Genomic DNA, 11,967 nt, shown 5'->3' on the forward strand with positions numbered 1-11,967 from the left:
AAAAAAAAAAGCAATTGTGTATGGACAATACGGTATATGTTAAAGTGTTTCTTTTGTTCGTAATGTGATAGTTTTTTTCTTCCACATTATTTTTTGCTCTTGGTTTCGTCTGGAGAAAGTAAAGTCAAGCCAAGGTGCCGCATTCATGACGTAGTTAAAGCTCTACCTTCCACGGCACTTGGCCTAGAAGAATCAGAAAGACATGCGGATCTAATTACCATATCTACACAATATATCTCGAAGACTATAATTACATAGGGTTTATTTGTGGAATGACCATAATAATGGGGAAATTAGATTTATAGTAAGATGGTAAAGGATGTAAAAAAAAAGTAAGATGGTAAAGACAGATATGAAGAGAAATGAAGATGGAGGGTGGAGTTTTGGTTATTTTAGTGAAATTATTGTTTTTTGGGGTTATTTGGCCTGATTTCCCAATTACGTAACATACCTCTAATAAACTATTTTACTATTTGTATTAAAAATTGGATTTGATTTTGGTTTGGGGTTCTTTTCACAATAATAAAATAAATAGCAAAATTCTAGTTTGATCTACTCCCTCAGTATTGTAAAGATTAATGTTTTAGCATTTGCACACATATTAATAAAAAGTAAATAAACACTTTTATCTATTGTTCTTTGGTTCTGTTTTTAAGTTTTTTTTCTTTCCAATAAAGTTATACCATTCAAAATTTTAGAATTTAGTTTATGTTTAAATTTTAAATAAAGTGTATTAATTAAAAATAAAATATCAATCTTTAAATACAAATACAAAATCCAAAATCTAAAATCATTACTATAAATATGGAAGGAGTATAATTGTTCACTTTGATTTTAGTCATAAATTTATCTTTAAAAAATATGTTCTTTTTCTTCTTTCAGATTAGTTTGTAGGACAAAAAGTCACTACAAAGAAACAAAGTTAATTTTATTTTATTTTTTGCTAAGTGAAATGAAGTTTATTTGAAGATATATATATATATATATATATATATATAATATTTCAGCTGAACATAGACAAAATACATATATTTTGTATAGCATTTTGTAGTCATTTGTTTATATTTTTAATACAGTTAAATGAGATAAAAGAAAGAAAGAAAGAAAAACACAAAAATGCTAATTTGTAGAAGTTATACCCCTGATTCATACACATAAACTACAAAATCCTATTCTTTATTCGTAATTTTCTACTTTAATATTTTCAGCATCTTAGAAAAGATTTTGGAGTTATTGGAAAGAATAATAATAGAAACAAATGTTATATGGCTTGGAAACTAAGTTATAACCTGCTTTCAATTAAAGTGATGTAACCCTATTCAACAACAAAATATCATCACTTGAAGGTTTGGCTTATGGGTTTGGTTTAAGCGACATGGACTTGAAGATTTACTAAACATGTGCTCATGATCATGTTTCAGTCCATAGAAGAAGGGCCCAACAAGAAAATAGAAGCTATGGCGGAATAATATATCAATCTGACGGTAATTCAAAGACCGACGACCATGCAAAAGGGCGTGACCAGCCGAAGAGTTTTGCGATCACAACTTTCGAAATTCAGTCAAGAGTCTTAGTCTTTGGTCAAGTTAATATTTCTAGTCAAGTCAATATTCCTAGTCAAGTCTTCATGGTTTTAAGAGCTTTATAGTTTCTAGAATTGACTAGAATATTTATTTCTATCTACAGCCTATTATATAAAGGCTTGCTATTGTATTGTTTTATTCATTCAACCTTTTTAATAAAAACTACTTTTAGATTTGTTGAATCCTTTGTTCTTCGGAACATTGTAATGCTAGGAGAGGAATTCCCGAAAGCAAACCGTCTAGTGATCACGTCTGAGCGGTGACCTGCTCGATCATAGACACTCTACACAAGGGATTGATTCATCCGCAAATCAGTCTCTGAAGTTCATCTTCCATCTTCGACTTCAATCTATCATCCATTCCACCTTCTTTTGGTCGTTTTCTCGATCAAAGTCTATCCATCACCAACGATCGAGTGTAATCCTCGGAGAGTTTCTATTATAAAGTAATTCTAAAAATGTAGTCATGTATCTCAGATTTTTCTATGCAGATAGCTAAAACGAAATTAATAATCAGAATCGGTTGGCTCTTTTGTTTTGTTATGATGATTGAGATGGCGGTCTGGAATCTCGTCACCGGTGGTTAAGAAAAGAATTGAAGAGTATTCTCCTCTCTCTTTTTTTATCTTCCACAACGTGTGACTAATTTATACACTATCTATCCAATGATAACTCCACTTTAGATTAAAATGGGACCCACATAATTACAGTTACCTTTTTGAAGCCTGTCTGATTCCTTCCACATTCATTACTAAGAGCATGTTTATAGACAGATACTTTAATTGTATCTTAAATGAGTTTTAATGATTTTTTAATAATTATCATTATGAGAGAAAGAAAAACCATAGAAAAAGAATGAGTCAATCCTCATCTCTCTACCTCTCCTCTAGCCAATGCTTCTATGACACCTACCACTAAGATACATGATTTTCTCATCTTAACTAAGAAACATTGTTTTGTGATTTCTTCCTTTCTTCTAATTTTTTAATGTTAAGATATGGGATAAGATATACCTATAAACATGCTCTAATCCATACGCGGATATTTGTCTTTCATTGCCAAGTAGACTAGTTAGCCACGTCACGCAACTGTTTCTTCCTAGTGGCTACAAATGGGTCCCGCCTATTTTATCCTTGCTACTAACTGAATACAATGGAGTAGTTGAATGTATTATCCACCGGTTGAACGGCTGCAGTGCAGAAATGGTGTTGAAAATGAGAAAAGGAGGTCATGGATTCATCTTAGTCGAATAACTAAAAACTGGGGCTCACATTTATCAAATGGTTTTTTATTAATCTAAGTTATTTATATGAAATAATATTGCAGCAAATATATTTACCTGAACCCGAAAGATATCCGAACATATGTATATTTATCCTTATACTTCTAGTTTACATCTCTTATTTTATTTAAAATATTTATATTGATGTTATACATACTTTAAGATCATATAGTATATATATGATTATGGAAAAATAATTTGATATTCATTTAAAATGCATGTCAAACTTTTTGTTTCATGTATAAACAAAAGTTACATCCAAAATTTAAAAATAATAGCCAAATTAATAAATATTTTTTTGAAATGATATCTTCAAATCTATTAATCATTCAATCTATAAAAATAGAAAAATCAGTTAAGTGAAATATATATTTTTAAATACAAAAAAATTAAAAAATGAAAAAAAATCTTTTAAAATCTAAATATCAGAACCCGATCCGAAATAACTGAACCCAAAATAAAAATACCGGAACCCGGCCCGAAGTACAGAAAAACCCGATCGGATTATATATCCTTATACCGAAATACCAAAAATCTAAAATACCCGACCCGAACGCCCACCCCTATAAAAAAATACTCGACCTAACTACATATATCACTTCATAATAGAATAATATATCTTTTTGTTCATTACTCTATTATGGAGTAATAAATAGAATTGAATTAAAATATTATTATTCCATATTCATTTCTGATATATTTTGAAGTAAAAATATAGTTTTACATTGAATATTCTCTAAGTCTATATTCAATTTCACCATGAGAAAAACTGAATATTATACATATATCACTTACAATTTGTGTTATCGAATATTCAATCCAATGTCTTAATCAACCACCAAATCGTGTCTTTCATAACGAATGAATTTTGATGTTTATCTACAAAACTAAAAATAATAATACAAAATATTAAAAGAAAACGATAGTTACGTAACTAACTCGATCACCAACTAATAGATTTAATTATTTATGTGAAAGGACATAAAACTTTAAAACTTGGCTCTCATTTTCAATAGTTAGGCTACACTTATACGTCAAAATATAGCCTTGATTACATTTAATATAGTTAATCACCATATTTTCGTGAGAGAAACACTCTCGTAAATTATCATAAGTTAAAATATAGTTGTAAAAGAAACTTAAATTGTTTTAGCGGTGTTAGGTATGAGATCGTATCTTGTTTTTAATCATTTTTATAGAATTAGCACAGCTACCGTCAAGTATTGGTGTTTATTTAAATTAGAAAGGTTGGCAAAAAAATAGAAAGGTAAAAGGTTACATGTTGAACTTAACTTTGAATTTCAAGAGTGTGTGTAGTATCTTATAATTTATCATCGGTAGTTAATTATCATTTCTGAATTTCTGAATATTTATAAACATACACACTGGTTTAGGTCCTGTGTAATCTTTTTCTTTTGCTTTAAAAGAAGAATATTTGCGAATTAAATAAATAGTTATCATTTCACGTAAAGCATATATTATGCGTGTGTGTTGAAATGATAATATTCTAAGTGATCTGTTTTGAATAATTAGAAGATGATCTCGTTTATACTGAAGCTAGTTATACTAAATGAGACAAACATGCTGATTAATGTGACGCACCATATGGATAATTATATAAATACTTTTTTTTTGGTGCAAATGTTAAGAATACTTATTTTCGGATATGCATAGAATTTTTATGATAAAGTGATTTAAATGTAATTGTCCCCAATATAATATAAAAGTAAATAAGGTCAAATATTGAGTCCCATGTTGCATGGTGTCTCTTTCAGGCGGCTGTGGATAGTTTTTCTCTTGTTATATTATTCAATTAATTATACCAATAAACGAGATAAATAAAACTAACTAGTTAAAATGGTTCCATCTTAAGTGGTTGAGTTTAAATGGTTACATATATAATTAGTTAGTTAACTTAGTGACATATGTAAGTCTTCTTACTTAAACATAATGTTTGACAATTATTGATTGTTGTCAAGTTATTAATATGTATATGTTTCAACTAATGCGTTTCTTCGGTCACTAGACTTCTCCTAATAATCAAATAAATCATTGTGAAAGTGATATTCTGTTATTAGGGGTGAACATTTTACCATTAAATTTGATTTGATTCGTTATTTGTTTCGTTCCGATCCAAAAAATTCAGATATTCTTAAATCTTAAGTATCCGAAGCAAAGCAAATATTAAAAATCAATATCCATTAAAATAAAAACAAATCACAAATACTAAAAAGTTTAGAGGTGGATGTCTGAGTCCGCTCTGACTTATATACAGATAGATATTTATCTATGACTAAATATATAATTTTAAATGCATAATCTTATATAATTATTATTTTATAATATAGTTTTATTAATTTTGTTTATAAAATTACTTATAAAATATAAAATGAAGAAAAAAGTATAAAATCTTTATAGAAAACTACAATTTTCTAAATTCATTAATTTAAAAAAATCATAAAGTATATAGTTTTATTAGTTTTAGGTTATCTTTTATATTATGTAAAATATTTTATAAGAAAAAATAAAATTGAATAATGTTTTGTAGATTTACTTGTATTTAATAAAGTGGATAAAATATCTGTAAATATTCATAAATATCCAAAAAAAATTCTTGATATCTAGAAAACCGGATATACGTTATTTCCGAAGCAAAACAAATTGAAAATTCTGACATCCATGAAGTACAAAGAATATTATAAATACAAAAATATGGTATTATTCTATCTGTGCCCACCCCTATTTGTTATCACGCACAAATCAATGCATCGTCGATGATTCTATGTGTCCTCTTAGTGGAGAATGTAATTTTAGAAGTATCAACATTTCACAGTGTTTAGAATAAATGTTTAGATTTTGGCTGAAATTAGTATTGGACAAAACAAATTAGTATTGGACCATCACAGGGAGAGGATCATGATCTTTTATTAAGTTATTATTTTGGCTGAATTAAAAGTTGATCATTGATTTTATGGGTATATGTTTTTTTGTTATTAAATCAGTAAATTTATTTACAACTTATATTAATGGAGTACTAAATACACCAAAATTATATATTTTAATGTGTTAAATTTATTCAAGACAAAAATACTTTTAATATAATAGTTGTGTCATTGTTTAAATAGAAGTATTAAAAGCTTTATAACTACTTTAAGAAGATTTATTTGTCTAGTTGCAAACCAATCTCTCATGGAAAATTGTATGGCCAAAATGAAAAATTGCTCTCAAATCAACTTATTTAGATTTGTTACATATTATACATTAGCGTATTATTCCTTCTATTTCCATTTTAGATAGTTTTAGTTAAAATTATAAATATTAACAAAATGATTACTTGTTAAAAAGTATATCATTTAATATATAACTTCATCCCATTATGAAGAACGCTTACATAATTTAATTGGTGACATAATATTCGATAGCTACAAAAATTTTATTGAAATTTTATACTATTTATATTTGGAAACAAAAAAAATATTCAAAAACTACTTATATTATGAAATAGAGAGAATATTTATCCAGTATTACAGATGTTAGTTTTCTTATAATGTTTGGTTTCAATATAAAATTGTCTCTAAATAATTTTACTGAATAGGTTATAGGTATTTATGGATCTTATTGGAACTGAAAGCTACTGTTACAATATCAAAATGTATGCTATAAATATATAAGGTTTTGTACTTCTTCACAGATCAACATATGCATATATTCAGTTTTGGCTAAATAATTTTCTAACAAACCAAGCTAATTAAAAACAAATAATTCATATATATATATATATATGTATATGTTTATTCCTCTATTTCATGTTTCGTTGTCCATCTCTTTTTACGGTTTATAGTTGTATGATTGTTTATGTTCTGAATTTTTTGGAAACGATGTCTCTCTCAAAAGAAAAAAAAAGAAAAAAAGAAAAGAAGAAGATGCTTTGTTGTCGGGTGGTAGTGGACGGACCTGATATATGAGTAGATATGAATCCATGATTTAAGACCCATTTGAATATTTTAGAGAAACAATTTATCTACGAGCTTATGATTTTCTTGGAATCAACCGGGTCAAAAAAAAATTAAAAAAAAAAAAAAGTTATCTTTTTTTTTAAGTATATATAGGGCTCAAAAAGTGTTGTATTTTTGGTTGGTTACGTCGGTTAACTGAACCAAACACGTATAAACCACAGAGCCAATGTTCATGGCCACAGCGACAACCACAGTCCAACTTTGGTTCAATGCTCAGTTTTTTATTGTCACACCACACGCACGACGCACCTTACCTAACCTTTTCACACGGTTTTAGGCATTAGCTAAATCTTCTTTAAAGAAAAACTTCTCATTTTATTCTGTTTAGTCCAAAATACAGGAACAAAAAACATGATAAACTTAAACTATTACTCAGAATTTAAAGTCTATTGCTTGACTTAGAGGTTGGGAGCCAACCAATTTAGACTACGGAATAATGTAAATAATCATTACAGTACATGTACCAGTAGTACCATTATGAATGGATCAGTGTGAAACTAGTGCATATTCCGTAAACGAAATCTTATATCAATACTACTCCATTTTCTGTCGTTTTCCAACTTCCAAAGCCAAACTATCATCAGGAAAAGTGTTCATGGCCATATTCATTACTCTTTCTTGTAACCTAATAAATTTCATTACTTTTCTTGATAAATTTCATTACTTAAATCATCGTGTATGTCCACTTAATTCCATATAATGACCCGCCACTGAGAAAATTCCCTTTAACCTTCTGTTGTTGGAAATTTTCCTAGCTTAGTGGTAGGTTTATGAGGTTTATCCAAATGGTTGGGCCTAGGTACTGTTGAATTTACGTAAACCATAATTAAGAGATAAGGTGTCATTCTTTCAAAAGTCTAAACATATTAATTTACAAATTTAAAAATAATCGGAGCACAAAGCAATTTTTTTTGGTGTAAAGTACAAACCAAATTGTTTGGCTAAAGGGTGGTTCCATTTCATCTGCGGGAATCTTGACATCGGTTTTAGCCATCAAAGTCATCTAGATGGATAAAAATGCAAAGCAATTGAGAATGAAAGGAGTCAATTATCTATGAAAATCTATTTTTGTAGTGATCGTATTTCGACTTACTAATAATCTTCTGATTTTTATGATTGCATGATATGAACATAATTGATGACTCGAGAAGAGAAAAACAGTTGTCGTTGTTAGTGTGTTAGTGATGTGATGTGATGTGATTGTGAATAAGTAAATACTAGTTGGTCGTGTGTTAACACGTATATCTTTATCATCTTATCAGTTATTGCTTTCTTTTAAGGATAAGAAGACGCGACACATATCTTTCATAATCATCTTTTTTTGGTGAACCTTCGTAATATATGAATAATTTAAAATATACTAACGAAATTGACTCTTACGTCTTTGGAATAATCAGTGGATAACCCAATCTTTTTATGGATAAAACTAATCTTATCCAATGGTTTTGTGGATAGCTGATTGTTTTCAAAATGTCGGTTCCTAACCTTGTTTGAGTTTGTAAATTATTTTTTCACAATATTTATGATACATCTATTTTTTAGTGAATAAATGCATGCATGTATTTGGATGATTTCTTTGTTTGGGATATAACCGTAAAAATTTACTATAGCTTAGTTTGTATTATTTTTGATGTAAATGTATCAAATTTAGCTGTAAAAAAATATCAATACATAACATAAATTAAATGGATTTACTGCAGCTGCCCCCACCTTGTTCAACATAGATCCGCCCCTGTGATTGAAGTGCAAACTCATATAAAACAGAAAGAAGTGCATCCTCGCAGTGCCGTGCGAGCACTTAAGGAGGCCTAAGGCGAATGATAAAAAGTATTTTTTTATAAATTTTAAGATAATACTAGTTTAAAGTTTTATAACACATACTTTGTAATAAAACTATAGATAAAATCTCTTATGTAAATATTATTTTTCTTAACACAAATTTTCTTATAAACTTTAAAACAAATCAAAATCATAGAAAAAATTGTGGCATGAAAACATAAACTGAAAGAAGCTAATATATCAAAATAGCAAAGTCTTAATGATAGCACATATGAGAGTCAAACGAACTTACATAAACCTAACTAGAAGAACACTGTAACCACTATGCCATAATGTAATTGATGTATTTTGGGGGCTCTAAAATTAATATATTTTGGTGGACCTGAGGCAAATGCCTTTTTGATAATACCATAAGCACGGCTCTGCATCCTCGTATACGTATAGTCGTATACAGTGTCCGCTGGTAATAGATTGTGCTTCTAGTTTTTGACTCTGGTTCTTTGGATTACTAAAGATGGTTGGGCTTGTAACTAACAGGCTTCAAATTCCATTTCCGCCCTCTGGGCCTTAAATGTTAAAACGTGTCCTTAATGACAATCGCAAACTACACGAACGGTCCAGATTTCGGTACTAGTAAGCATTTTTTTTACTAACTAAAGCATAAATCATGAATAACATATGTATATGATTTCTTTCCTATCAAATTCGATAAAATATGTATAAGTCTGCCCAATAAAAGTCATCTACATCATTATTTTCTAAGCTTTTTAAACGACTCTATTTAAATTTAGAGAAAGAAAATACGTATAAATCTAAATAAAATAGGTTAAAATAATATATCCATGAACTTTAACGAATAAATTTTAAACTCACAGGGTGTGATTCTGCTGCAAGTAGAGTGCCAAATAATTAAGAAGAATGAGAAGTGATAGTTATGAGTAAATATTTTTCACAAGCAGGTTTTAGTATGGATTCTTTTACCGCTTCAGTACTACTTTAGTCTTTTTAAAACCGTTTTCGAACTAAAATTTGGTTTATCACCGATATCAGTACATTCTCATATCGCCTTAGCATCATGCTTAATTTTGCACCTCTAAGTCCTACCGCTTCATTTAGTTATTACTGTCACCATTTATCATAACATATGTGGATTCTTTTTTCCTATGCGAGAGGAATATGATCTAATGTAAATTAAATGAAGTACTAATAATCAATCTATGATAATAAACGCATCATTCGATCCAAATAAAGAGAATATAACATCACAAAAATCAAACTGTCACGAGACAGGGGAGACGGTAAATGAAGATCAGAGACAAGATCGATGGTCCCTTTGAGTGTATTTTATTGGGAAGAAACAAAAAAAGACGAGTCATGAAAAGTACCAAAATGTTGGATATAGCTCCATTTGTACTGACACTTCAAATTGACATAATTCATAATACACATATATACATACATACGCATCTCTGTCTTGTTGCTTCCAGAAGTGTTTACTTCCTTGGTTATTGTGATCCATAAGCCGCATACGTTGCCCATCTCTCTATCGTTTATTTTTTCTTGGATCTCAACCTTTTGTTATATGTACGTGTATATATCTTATTATATACTTTATATTTATTGTGATCCAGTGTGTACTGTGTGTTATAATCTCAGTAATTGACTATTTTCTTAAAAATATGTTTAAGTGGGTGCAATTATCTAGGGCTTATTTGATGTGTGCACTAGATGAAACCGACCCGGAATTATTATTAGTTACTAGTCTTTTTAGACTAGACGGTCAGTGATTCGTTTCTCAGTGTGATAAGCGGTAAACTAACCCAGCTTATATTTTTAGGACAAAACCAATGTACATATTAACATATATGCTAACCAAAATGAGACAACACATTATACGATTTTAATTGTGACCAAAAAGACAAAATTATACGATTTAAGATAAATACATTAAATAGAAATTCAAAATACCTAATTAGAAGTTTAGTATGTATATCTGAAGCAAGCAGTACTTATTCATAAACTTCGAAAACCTAAAGTTGTGTTACTGGTGGAAGTATTGGATTTTGGTATTAATTTTTGGAAATATACTAAATATTATTTCTGAAAATGTATTTAAGAGTTTTTAGGAGTGTATTTTAAAATTAAATAAAATCAAGCATCACGGTTAGACATTGTATCTAGTTAATCGTTAGATTGGTTCTAATGTCGAACTAGCCGATCGGGTTAATAATTATCGCTAAAGAGAAGCGTGTGACCACTTTCCAAACAAATATAAGATCATGTTTATTTGGGGAAAGAGACAAGAAAATTTGTTACAAGAGTTAGATTCGTATGCTCCAGATAAATAGTAGTACTCAAAACTCGTTATTACAACTTGTCATGTGTGATCTTCTTGGTCACTTCAAGTGGATATTTTAGGGCTCTATATTATGAAGTAAAGAACGAAAAAAAATTACTGGCAGTTCATCATTGTCTGTGAACCTTATATGAATATATGACGGCCGTCCAGTCTTTTATTTTCAGTTCGTTGTTTTAATCTCTTATTCAAATATTTTATTAATTATTCTCTTATTAATAATTTTGCTTGTTCCCAGTTGATATCTAGCATCTTCCTTTTTCAAGATATATTTATGTAAAAAAATCCGTTCATATGGAGCTTTCTCTCTTAAAATTGAAGTGGGGCAGAGGGGGGGGGAGATGATTTATCGATTTTGATATGTTGAAATTAGTTTTGTTTGTGGTATAGGTGTTAGCTAAGGCAATCAAAAGACTCGGAAATAATGTTAACACACATTTCTTCTTAGTATTACAAAATTAGAGCATATTATTATTTGCTTCTTGATTGAACGTAGATAGGGTAGGGTGTTCAATCCATCTTCGACTAGGACTTTCAGTTTTAGTGTCTCGGTTTCAAGACTAAAAAATCAATCTAAAACAAATAAACATACTTTATATAACAAATTAAAAAGTATGTATATATATACCATACTTTTTGGCAAACTTAATATACTACTAGGTTAAGTAGCTGTGGAATTTTCAGCCACTACAAGATGTCGAATGCATGGAATTGTGAATTACAATAGCTTCAAAGGTAGAGAAAGAAAAGAGATTCAGCTTGATAGTATTTTATGAATTCAATTCAAAAGACCAATCAATAGTAAGTTATTATCTTTTATAGTTTAGGTATTAGCTACTTCATACATGATTTATATACTTTATTTGAGATGATAATTACCTAATTTAAAAAGAAACATGATAAGATCAATTTTGAGTTGGATCAACATGATCCACGATCTTTTTTTTTTAAG

Source organism: Raphanus sativus, chromosome 3 (assembly GCF_000801105.2).
Source record: "Raphanus sativus cultivar WK10039 chromosome 3, ASM80110v3, whole genome shotgun sequence".
Classification (NCBI taxonomy): domain Eukaryota; kingdom Viridiplantae; phylum Streptophyta; class Magnoliopsida; order Brassicales; family Brassicaceae; genus Raphanus; species Raphanus sativus.